This window comes from Plectropomus leopardus, chromosome 3 (assembly GCF_026936395.1).
Source record: "Plectropomus leopardus strain MGB_pleo_1.0 chromosome 3, ASM2693639v1, whole genome shotgun sequence".
In the NCBI taxonomy this organism is placed as follows: domain Eukaryota; kingdom Metazoa; phylum Chordata; class Actinopteri; order Perciformes; family Serranidae; genus Plectropomus; species Plectropomus leopardus.
The window spans coordinates 25530305-25539512 of record NC_142178.1 but is presented as its reverse complement, the minus strand read 5'-3'; the positions used below and the strand labels follow the sequence as shown (position 1 = coordinate 25539512).

Sequence of the window (9208 nt, the reverse complement as noted above, 5' to 3'; positions counted from 1 at the left end):
AGTCAAGAGGGCATGAGATCACTTATATAATTAAGATTTTTACCCACTGAGTTCTTCAGGAGAAACCTTTTACCAATAGTTTGTGTTGTTGTTCACTGGCACATAGTAAATATGCTTTGTTTTTTAGACATCGTGTGATGTTGGTAATCTACTTACTGGCTTACTAGCATCAAGATGGTCTCGAATCCCTTTTTAATTGATGATTACAGACTACCACTGTCTGCTGGTATGGAGGGGTATCTCCTCTCATGCATGCACAGAACATATGTATTGGTTGGCCTTCATTTTGGTGTGTTCATGTGCAGCATTTTGGCTGAGACATGGTGAAGTGAGGCGATGCAGCAGGGGGCTTTCATCACCGCTAGATCTCTAATGTCGTTTTATTGTGTGGGGGGGCGCAATGGCACTTTCCCTACTTCCGACTCTCCTTCCTCTGCTACACTTGCTCAGGCCACACAAATCTTTAAACTCAGCCCTCATTTTGATATGGCACCAGACGTCAATATGCTGTCAGAAAAATGTTGGACTCTTGCATTAGACAGAGCAGAAAATTTTTGTTGGAATGAAAATTGGTATAACAATATTTTAAATGTCTTATGATGTGCGTATTTCATATTTTGTGGACGTTAGGATTAGAACGTTACAGCGTTTTGTAGATGTTGGATTTTGGTCTGCATACCACATGACTGTATGTCATTTTTCTATGTCATGATGGCGAGACATTTGGAATATGTTTGGTTATTTACACTATTTAAATCCAACAAAATATCAACATTGCTTTTGTCAGTATTCTACATCAAATCGACACTGGTATTAGATATTGTCCTGACACTGAATTTTGGTCACTCAACGTCACTACCTAACTTCAAACGAATAACAACATCAGCATCAGTGGTGACATGTAAAATTTTGTGAATGCATCTTGCATAGTTGCAACGCCCCAGATTGAAAAAATCCCAGCACAGACAGGCAGAGTTCCATGTAAAACAGCTGTGAATAGGATCCCATTTTTCAAAGATGACATGCCACTGACACACAGTGAAACACAAAAGACTACCAACTGTAGCAGCATTGTCGAAGAATCAAGCCAAAACACCACACAGAGGCCTCCAGGTATTGTCAGTTAGATATGCGGGCTATTAATAACTTTATCAGGGTGGCAGTACTGGTTTAACTTCTCTCCTTGCTGTAGGCTGTAGGTTGCCATCACAGTTGGGTGTAATTGCAGGTGCAACTGAGAGTTACCATGCCACAGTAATTGTTACTGTTGTGATGGCCTTTGATGAAAGCAATTAAGATTGACATGGTATACTTTTCACGTGGGAACTGGTAATAGTGTAAAAATGATGTACTACATTACACAAAGAATTCCTGCATTCAAACATTTACCTAAAATGAAGTACAGAAGTCTTTTCAATAATCAAAGCAGTTAAATTCTAAGTAATCATGAGCAAAATTTCCTCTTTCAGGCTGTTATATTGCCTTATCATTACTGATGCAATATTGTGTAAGCACCATTTTAATGTTGAAACTGGTCAAGGTTGATGAAATTGTAATTAATTTATATGTTGTAGCACAATTTCATCTATAATGATGCGTCACAGTTATACATAAGTGGATCATATGTTTTGGACATAAAATCTTGATGTTCAAAGCAAAAAATAACTGTGGCTGTCAAATAAAAAGTATAATATTTCTGTCTAAAATGTTGTGGAGTAGAAGCAAAAAGTAGTTAAAGTATACTTTACTTTTAATTACAACATACTGTGCTAATCAATTTGTATGATCTACGATGCTGATGAAGACTTTCCATATTATAGTTTAGGTAATGAAAGCCTGTTGTGAGCTAAAACAACATGTAAATAAAGAGCATATGTTTTCAGAGACATCAGGTCACAAATGCAAGTCTAGGATGAATTTAAAAGAAACGGTTAACTGTGTGTGACATTCACACACACACACACACACACACACACACACACACACACACACACACACACAAAACACATTATTCACACATTGAGAATTTATTCAGGAAGTAAATTAATGTTTTTAAGGTTTTCTCAAGTCAGCATTATGAGGTGTAATTAAAAGGCAGGATGATGTTTGGTTACTTAACGCTATTTAAATCCAACAAAATATCAATGCTGCTGTCGTCAGTATTCTACATCAAATCAACACTGGTATTAGATATTGTCCTGACACTGAATTTTGGTCACTTGATGTCACTACCTAACTTCAAACGAATAACAACATAATCATCAGTGGTGACATGTAAAATTTTGTGAATGCATCTTGCATAGTTGCAACGCCTCAGATTGAAAAAATCCCAGCACAGACAGACGGACAAACAGTCATATAAACGCCTGACACTCATAGCAAAAAACTCATAACAGCTTTTCCATGATGACAAACAGACTCACTCAGAAAAAACAACAGACTACTCACCGTCACACCGTTGTCACTGCTTGTAAACATAATGTAAAATCAAGTCGACTCAATTTCAGAAACTCCAGTCAGAGTATCTTCCATTAGGTGTGTAGCTTAGTAGCATCACTGGTTTAGCTTCTCTCCTTACCACAGGTGACAGCTTGGCATCATAGTTGAGAACAATAGATGCAGCAAACCAAATTAAACATCAAGGGTGTGGTTTTTGTCATGGCACAAATAAAAAGTAAACATGAAACAGTAATTATTAATTTTGTGATGACCTTCGATGAAAGCGATTAAGAATGAGATGGTTTACCTTTCACGTAAAACTGGCAATAGAGTAAAAATACTCTACTATGTTACACAAAGAAGTCCTGCATTCATACATTTACCTAAAATGAAATACAGAAGTCTTTTCAGTAATCAAAGCATCAATTAAATTAAGAGCAATCATTACGAAGCAAATGTCCCATTTCAGAGTGTTGTAATTCCTTTTTTGATTATTATTACTGATGCAATATTGTGGGAGCAGCATTTTAATGTTTAAACTGGTCAAGGCTGATGAAAATGTTGTTGCGGTTGGTTTAATCAATAACAATGCATCACAGTTATACATAAGCTGATCATATTCAAAGTAACTGTGGCCTTCAAATAAAATCTGGGAAATAAAAAGTAGAATATTTCTTTTTTAAATGTTGTGGAGTTGAAGATAGAAGAAAGTAGAAGGTAGATTTTTTGTCATTTTTTCTGTTTAAAAAATGAAATTACAATGTCCTTGATCCTGTTACATCTTGTTGAGTTGAAGGATGAGTTGATTAAAATCAGCAGCTACTGTGAAGATTCTGTCCGGTTGTTTGGCATGTTGCTCTTGTTGGCATCATTTAATTCCTGCAGTGCATTTTTTGAATTTGCATCACAGTCTTGTGTCCTTATGGCTCCCAATAAGGCCTGCCCATCCAGTGCAGTAGTAGTAGAGGAAAATAGCAGTTAGAATATACTTTACTTTGCTTACCACCACTGGTAATTACAACATACTATGCTAATCAATTTGTATGATCAATGTTGCTGATGCAGAGTATAATAAATGGACATATCACAGTTTACGTAATAAAAAGGCCGTTGTGAGCTAAAATATGTATAAATATGGATATTTAAAAGGATGAGTTTAAAAGTAGAGGTTGACTGTTTGTGACATACATGCACTCTCTAAACACAACAACAAAACACATTACTCACACATACAGAATTTATTCAGGAGGTAGATTAATGTTTTTTAGGTTTTCTCAGGTCAGCACTGTCAAGTGTAATTAAGAGGCAAATGTACAACATGTTAATTCTAAAATGCACCAATAATTAAATTACCAAATTGATAAAAAGAAAAGAAACCAGCAAACAATCTAAATTGCTGAAATTGGTGTTTCAGAGAAAAGTGTTTATGGCGTCCTCTCAGTGACAAGACACAGTATTTTAAATGAACAGTGGTGCCTGTGGTGGATTTGTTTCATGTAGTTGAGCAGGAAATCCCTCAGGAAGCACTGTTTTGTTTTGGTGGCTTGACCCTTTAACTTCTCAAAAAGGCCACCCCCAGCTGTTTTGTCTACAGGTCCAAACCCATAAATCAACAGGAAGATGATTCAGTGGTGTGGTGCACCTCTCGGATGTCATCAGCGTTTGTCTGTATGCAGGCCAATAATAATCGCTGTGGTTCATCAGCAGGTTGCCTCCCTTCCTTTTCTGTGCTTTGTTAAAAGAAGGAAGTTTATCAGACAAGTATTTGAATAATCAGCAGAAAATGGCTTCTATAGAAAAGTTAAGACCTTTACACAAATCATTATATAAAAGTACAGGAATAGTTGCAATATTATATTAGTACAGGAATAGTTGCAATATTAAAATAAATGACTTTGTCATAATGAGGTTGCTTTATGATCAATTTCTTGTTTTTTTTTTTTTTTTTTGAAGATATTGTTACTGCTGGAAGAATAACTCTGGCCTCTATACAAAGTAAAGCCACTGTGGACACTGAAGGTATGTCACCAGGAGTTTATATCTTTAAATTTTAATATTTTAGGCAGTGAAATTTAAAGCTGCTGGCTCTGTAACAGTACTGTGCCCCGTGCCCAGTGGTTACAGAATACTTACAGGATAGGTAATCTCTCCTTTCTCCTAAAATTCCCAATTGTTACTGCCTTGTTCTGTTGTATCTATACATTTAAGTAACAGTAGGAAGTATTTTACATGTATTAATTGATGATATTACACTTTGAGTTAAGAAGACTTAAACTGTGTGTCGGGTAATTACAATGTAACTGTATTATAAAGTATTACATTAACAATGTTTCAAACATTGTGATAGTGTGAAAGGGGTTACTTGTTGTAATGAACCTACAGAGAGTTATCACCTGAATCTGCAGCTCCCGTCAGCTCTACCAATTTATTGCAAGTTTCAGTTAATTGTTTAGTTGTTGGTCCACAACTTTAGTGTTTTGGTTCACTCTCATCGCACTCATAGAGTTATTTTTACAGCAGGCAGCTGTTTTCAGAAGAAAAAAAAATAGCAGAAAGATAGTAACTAGCCAGTGAAAATAGTGGAACATTTAGCAGCTAAAGAGCCATATCTTTTGAACAGGAAATGGTAGAGACCAAAACCAGAGTCAAAAGTCAATGAGTATTTGTCCATATAAACAATAGTGCTGTTGTGTAACAGCTGGATTTGTAACTGTGTGCTTACAAGTTAACTATATTAACTTAAAAGTGATGATATGTCACATTTTCCCCCAAAGGCCAAACAACTGGTATTACAGGCTTCAAATTGAACTTTTTTAGGCAAAATTTGAAATAAATGAAAATGCAGTCGTCATCATCAAGTATTTCGACCCCAGAAGTATGTTCATGACTTCTTTCATGACTGGAGAATTCTCTGAGACAGCCAAAGTCATCATAAAATATAACTGATCTGATCTGTCCTCTCAGCTCTTTTCTGTTGTCAGCAGACTATATCATACCTGAAATGTGATTCACACCTACCAGCTGACAATGGAAGCTGTTTTATTCAATCATCATAGAAAATATGAGATTTTTTTTTGTCTTGTCTGTATGTTTGTTTGTTTGGTGCCTGATTGACATATGTTCATTGGAAAATTCAAGATCTGCAAGATACAGCAGTAAATGAATTATCATATCTTGAGAATGGGTACAATAGTCCAATAGTCCAGGACATGACCTGCATGCTTTTTCAGGACAGAGCAATCATTATCTTTGATCAGTGGGTCATACATTTGTGCAAGTCTCCAGGTTTATACTGACAGGTTGAGAACATGCATGGAAAGACCCATTCACTGAAATTATAGTGTCTTGTGCAAAGAGTTCATAAGAGTTAATTAACTTGTGCACTGTTTGGAAGAACTCTATGTGCATAAAATACAATCACTTTTATACTTATCAATTAAGCATATTATGACCCAGTTTTCCACACTCAAGATTGTGGATCATGTGTATACCCTTGTATATTATCTGGTGTGTTATAGCTGTGCAAATCAAGGCAAAGCATGGTTATTTGTGTAGTATTTTTTTAACAATAAAGAAATTCAAAGTGCTTTACAAAGAGCATAAAAAGACACTGAGACAAGATGTAAAAGAAAGAGGAAACAAAAAAAGAAATATAAGCAGAATTTAAAAAGAAACATTTTAATTAGTGGAAAATGAATACATATAGGAAGAATAAAATGTTTTAGTACAGTGCAAGATATAAATAAATAAATGAATGAATTCCAGAAAAATCAGTGTATATGTTCATAATGATCATATATATATATGTGTGTGTGTGTGTGTGTGTGTGTGTGTGTGTGTGTATGTATATATATATATATATGTATAATCAGCTATACTATGTTTTATTTAAAAAGCCCCATTGCACATTACATACTAAATTTGTTAGTCACCTCCTTTTTTAAGACAAGGAAAAATTTAAAAATTCAAAGTTCAAAAATTGGGTTTAAGTGGATGTATTTTATGTTGTAGAACTAAATGGACATTTTTAAAAACTTTATTATATGTTACATATTGTTTTTATTGCCTTATCAGTACAATTTGGGTTTTTTCAGTTATTTCTAGCTTTTAGATGTCTCCGTCCAGTGTGTTTGATGGTGACTGTAGCTGCCATATAAAGTAGTTTGCTGTAAGGATCAGTACAGCATGAAACCCTGTGGGACCCTATAACACCAGTTAAGTAATCAGCCAGTCTTTTATTTTAAGGATTATGCAATCACTAGACAGTAATGTCCTTTCTATGTATTGGTCCACTTGGATCACATGTTCCTTTGCTTGCTTAATTGCTTTACAGGGTGTCCCGGGCAAGGTGACGTGATTAGCACGTGAATATGCATGTGTTTGCTGCATAATTAAAGTGCAGAGGAATGTTGGCGTGGGATTGGGGAAGCAGTTGAATCCTGAGAAAGACTTCTTTGTTTGTTGGTCCAGCAGGGCACAGAGACCTCACATTGTGAGTCTGGCCAGCGTTGCGTTACTGTATTGTCCGTCGTTTTCCCACCTCCCTCTCTCTCTCCTGTGCAGCCACGCACCAGAGAGGGGGAAGAAAGTGGCTTTTCATTGATGGTTCAGTCGGAGCATGCACAGGAACTCAGTGAAGAGGGGAGTCAGTCAGCTGGCTACAACTGCCTTTCATGATCCAGAGCCATTCCCCAGCAACCACCAACCTGCATGAATGCTACAGAGTGACTCATTACCACCACCGCCACCATGCAGCAGTAGGGGTTGTGCAAAAGACAAATCAAAGTGCACTCATTAATGGCAGGTTTATTGTTATAGTGTAACTTCCATTGGTCAGACTTCAAGGTCCTCCGGGGGTATGAAAGAACGTCCGCTACAGAGCTTCAGGGAGTCAGCTCCATAGTTCAGTGAAGGACAATTTGGACACTTGTGTGAGAGCAAAACATGTTATATGGAGCAAATAAAAACCTTTGCAAGTTCAATTTCATGTTGTCATATTGCATCTCCATGCGGCGAATTTCAATCAACACTTGACACCTGCTTATTAAAAGGCTAACAACAGGGCTGTAGCTAGGACTTCAAAAATTCAATTCAGTCCAAGTCCAACTGACCGTTTGCTTCACCCCCCATTGAAGTCCAATATGTAGTTTGTAGGGGGATATATTGGCAGAAAATATAAACGGTTTGTTTTCTTTGGTGTATAATCACCTGAGAATAAGAATTGTTCTGTTTTCATTAACTCAAAATGGGCTGTTTATATGTACATAGGGAGTGGTTCTTCGTCCACGGAGTCCGCCATGTTGCACTACCATATTTATACAGCAGCACAGAGCAGAAAAACCAAACACTGACTCAAGATGGGGCCTTTTGTTTTTTTGCATCAGCCATTGTAGTTAGCAGTCCCCTCGCAACAAGCCCTTTCAGAAAAACACAGATTTTTAACATGTAATAACTTTATTCAGTGTTTTTACCAGTTTAAATTTCATTTCCATTTGTTTTGAAGAGGATGAGACCTCTGCAGGTAATTCAGCTTCGGGTAAAAACTTCCTGAATGGATCTTGAGTTATTGGAAAAAAAAGGTGAGTGCAGAGCAGCTGCTGTGCCAACAGCCACTCTCTGATGGGTCAAACAGTGTTAGAGAAACACTGATTTTGTAACGTGAAACTGCTTCATTCAGTGTTTTTACCTCTTAAAATCACTGGATTTGTGGGTACTCTTGAATAGCATACTGATTCTTTTTAGTTTTAGTAGGTACTACGGCTGCCCTGACATTGTATGTACTATTGCATGAAGTATGCACACAGTCGGGACATACTACTTTTTCATAACACTGCACCCTGAACTTTGACCCTCATGTATATGGACATATCCAACACTATTCGTGGAGCTCATCAGGGACAGAAATCTGCTGTTGTTACTTTGCAGTGTATACAGTTTATTATTATTATGTTACAGAAGTAAAGGAGAGAAAAAAGGAAATGATAATTTTAATAAGAAAGAAAATAAAAATTTTTGACACCTTCTTGGGATTATTTTCTTGATTTTCGTTTGGTTTTTACTTTCCATTTTTCTTTTTTCCCCATTTTCCAGTAATTTTCTTGTAATGTCCTTTAAATTTGTTGATAATATTTGGGCCATTTCTTATTAAGTTGCTTGCCGATGTATTTCAAAGAAATCAGGCCAATTTGATTAGGTTTCAAAGGGATAATGTGTTTGCAAGAGAATGGACATCCACAGAAACGGCTTAATCAGAAACTTCACGTTTTTCTTGCTGTTAAATGATAACACTAAGTCATCGTGCTACCTACGCTATCAAAATGTGTAAATGCAAACAACACAACATTCTTTTGATACTAGCCCCTTAACATTCATAACAGGGCACACTGTGAGGAAGGTGGATGTTTCACTTGATGGAAAACCACGTGAGTGGAGATGTACGCTGGAATTTCATCCCAAACAAGGAAGTCAGGCAAACTTGAGTATTTAAATGTGAGTGTTACACAGAGTTAGAAAACACACTATGATTTACTCTGTTATCCCTTCATCTCTGCTGCCCCTTACTCTATTTCACTCCCTTTTGTGTTCACTATCACACCACCGGTTGCGCAACAGGTCTTGGCCAGAGGTCTGAGTTTTCTGTTGATGTAGTGTAACAAGGAGCTCTGTCACAAAAGAGTTTTGGCCAAATCCTTCCTCCCTCTCTGAAACTGATGCCCCCTCCTCCTTCTCTACTCTCAAGTCTCTCCTGATCAAACATGTTAACTAGTAA

The 9208-nt window shown here is 36.7% G+C and overlaps 1 long non-coding RNA gene across 1 annotated transcript in view; it reads left to right on the top strand.

Moving 5' to 3' along the window:
• The window catches only part of LOC148190002 (uncharacterized), a 34990-nt gene extending 26591 nt beyond the window's left edge, over nt 1-8399 (top strand). The window contains exons 2-3 of the long non-coding RNA XR_015776278.1: nt 4393-4458; nt 7003-8399. This is a non-coding gene — a long non-coding RNA (uncharacterized LOC148190002). The remainder of the gene's footprint in view (nt 1-4392; nt 4459-7002) is intronic.
• The last annotated feature ends 809 nt before the right edge of the window (nt 8400-9208 follow it).